General features: G+C 51.0%; 1 pseudogene; it reads right to left on the bottom strand.

Annotated features, from left to right (window-relative positions):
- Positions 1 to 1,867: 1,867 nt before the first annotated feature.
- Positions 1,868 to 2,720, bottom strand: LOC102003975 (annotated as a pseudogene).
- Between the last annotated feature and the right edge of the window lie 619 nt (positions 2,721 to 3,339).

The raw sequence follows: 3,339 nt of genomic DNA, 5'->3' as shown, positions 1-3,339 counted from the left end.
AGTAATAATTGCTTTTCCTTTCATTAACGGTTTACGTTTCACATCCACTACCCTCCCTGCTTCCATACTTTTACTGAGAGACTGGTGAGCCACGGAATCCGCCCCAGTGCCCCTCATCAGTGAAAACTGCGGTTTAAACTTAACTGTTATAGTCTTCCCCATCCCCATGTAAGATTGGTTTTATGTAAAAAAAACTGTCTGGGGCTGGGATGCAGCTCAGGGGGAGAGTGCTTGCCTAGCATTGGCTAGGGCCTGAGCTGGATTTCCCAGTTCCACAAACAAAAACTAAAAGATTGGTTTTTTGAAACAGGGTCTTGCTATGTTCTTCCGGCTGGCCTTGAACTCACTGTATAGTTCAGGCTGGATTTGAACTCCTGGTGATCCTCCTGCCTCAGCCTCCTGAGTGCAGGGATTATGGGCTGGCACCACAGGCATGCAAGACCAGGCCAGGCTAAACTGCTTATCCATAGAAGTTAAGTGTCTCTATTAAATTTTTTTTCCTACTCAGAAGCAAATGTTACATTTTAATAATAAAAACTTTCAATTTAAATTTTTCCCGGGCTGGGGATCAAACTCAGGGTCTCACATGTGCAAGACAAGCAGTCTGCCATGCTGCAGCCCTCAGCCGAGTATCTTTAGCTTTCTACTTGGCATGGGTGTAGAGAGATAATTACTTGCTATGAGAAGATCAAGGTGCCAGTTAAGACAATAAACGGCAACTCGTGCTCAGACAGGGATGGCAGGGTGGCATAAAAATGCAGGTGAGGTGGGCTCCTCCCCAGAGCAACGGGATGCGACTGCAGTTTCCTGACTGCCGCTCCTGGCCCTGGGGGTCGCCTGGGCCTCCAGCCCTGCTCCACCATGTATTTCTGTGCTTTAGTATTCTCTTCCTTTTTTTTTTTTTTGGTCTTTTTGAGACAGGGTCTCACTATGCAGTTCAGGCTAGCCTCAAGCTCACTTTGTAGCCCAGGCTGGCCTCGAACTTGCAATGATCCTCCTGCTTCAGCCTCCTGAGTCCCGGGATTACAGGCGTGCGCCCCCACACCTGCAAGTTTTCTCTTCCTTAAAGTACAAGTAGTCAGATGAAAGTTGTTGGGAAGATCACATTCTGATGCACTTGGAACGGCGCCCAGGGAGTAGCATTGGCTATTATCTAACCGTAGCAACATGGGCCCAGCATAGCACTGATTGTTCATGGAAGCAAAAACCCAGGTTAGCATGTAAATTCCTGTGTTTGAGAGAAAGCAAAGTATGACATCTGGTGTGGGGTGGCTGTCAACACGCTTATAATCCCAGCACTCAGGAGGCTGAGGCAGGAGGAGCACCCCTAGTTCAAGGTCACCCAGAATACATAGGGAGACCCTGTCTCAAAAAAAAAAGTGTGGCCTGTAGGGGCTGTGATGGTGCAGCCTCTCTCACCTCTATACTCTCATGTGGGAATCTTGCCAACACTCCTACCCATCAGGGCTAAGTCAACTTAGTTGCCCGAGCTGGGTTTGAACTCGTGATCCTCTTGCCTCAGCTTCCCAGAGTGCTGGGATTACAGGTGTGCTTCACCATGCTCAGATACAAAAGGAATTCTCTTTTATTTTAAAGTCTTTACTTTGAGACGTGATGGAAAAATCACAAAGGCACACATGGAAAAGAGAAAAATCACAGGAGATCAGACACGATCTGGGTGAAGACAAATCGAACCACAATACCTCAGGGCTTGTTGGCTGTGCTGAAGCTGAGGTTCAGGTAGGACCCTCTGCAGGGGCTGAAAGGAATGGATAACTCGTCCCCCTCTACTTCAACAGAATCCACACCCACCTCCTCCTTTTCCTTCTTTAGGGCAGATGTGATCTTCTGGGGCTCAGATAACTCCTCAGAAACCTGGGGGAGCTGCACAACAGGCATGCCTGGCGAACGTCACATCGAAGCTGTGGTCCAGGCGAGCCCAGGCCTCAGCAAGGCTGTGGGGTCGCTTGGCGTGCACAAGTGTGCTGTACCTTGGCCAGGTCCCCACCAGGCACCATGGTGGGCGGCTGGTAATTGGAGCCAACCTTGAAGCCAGAGGGGCACCAAACCACAAACTGGATCCTGGGCTTGGTCCTGATGGTGGCATTGACATCTTTGGGGACCACACTGCCATGGTACAATAGGTGGCAAGCCATGTATTGACCCTGGCATGCGTCACATTTCACCACCAGGTTGGCTGGCTCAAAGCAAGCACTGGTGACCTCTGCCCTGGCAGCCTTCTCAGCGGGGATGACAGGGACATATGCGGCTGGAGGGAAGTGGACGTGGGCGCAGGGCACAGGTATATCTAGAATTGTCAGTTAACACTCAGGGCCCCGTTGAGGGGAGACACTGCCTGGCTGGCAAGACGGTTTAGGTGAGTACAGGTTGGGTGCTCCAGATCAAGGTTTCTACGACGGATGTCACAGTGGCCTCACTGTCTACCACGAAGCCGCCATCAGAGTGCTGGGAGGGAGGTACGGGTGGTGGGGCTGGGGTTGGAGGGCTCAGCTACAGCTGGGAACCAGGGGCTGGGTAAATGGAGAACTCCTTCTTGGACCTCTTGTACTGTAGACCTGTGCACTGGTCAACCGGGTTACAGATTCAGTCCAAGACCACGTCATGGACGTCCTTGCTGGTGGCGTAGTGGCCATGGCATAGCCACCCAAAGCCTTTTCCTTGCCTACACTGAGCTGCTTAGGTGCTAGGACAAGCTTCATCCATGACTGTGGGGTCCAGGTCTGCAACACCACCCTGGGCACACAGTTGCCAGCACTGTCTTTCTGAAAGAGTCATCTCCTCCTGCAGCGGTCTTGTCACTTGGCACCTGGTCATCAGGCGGTGGACTTGTCATGTTGCAAGCAGTAGAGCTCTCAGCAGGTGCTGCCAGTCTGGACACCAGCTTGGCCAATGTGGAGGGAGATACACTCAAGCATGATGGCTATGGGTGGGGGCTGAGATGACAGGAGCAGATATGGGTCTAGTGACCATCCTCAACAAGCTAAGAGTCAAGGTAAGTAATGCACTCACGAATGGACAATTTTTTTTTTTTTTCGGTCTTTTTGAGACAGGGTCTCACTATGCAGTTCAGGATGGCCTTGAGCTCATTCTGTAGCCCAGGCTGGTCTCGAACTGGCAACCATCCTCCTGCCTCAGCCTCCTGAGTGTTAGGATTACAGGTGTGCACTGCCATGCCTGGCTCAAAGTGAATTTTTGAATCACTCACCTCCAACGTGCAAATTCTGTTCTTCCTTTGTTTCTCTCCTTCCCAGGAAATGATTTTACCACCCTCTCTGCTGAAAACCTAGGATCCGACTTCAGACCTCCTCCCTACTCGTC

This window comes from Chinchilla lanigera, unplaced genomic scaffold (assembly GCF_000276665.1).
Source record: "Chinchilla lanigera isolate Chin_1 unplaced genomic scaffold, ChiLan1.0 scaffold00019, whole genome shotgun sequence".
NCBI classification, from domain to species: domain Eukaryota; kingdom Metazoa; phylum Chordata; class Mammalia; order Rodentia; family Chinchillidae; genus Chinchilla; species Chinchilla lanigera.
The sequence above is the reverse complement of the archived record's forward strand: the minus strand, read 5'-3'. Positions and strand labels throughout refer to the sequence as shown.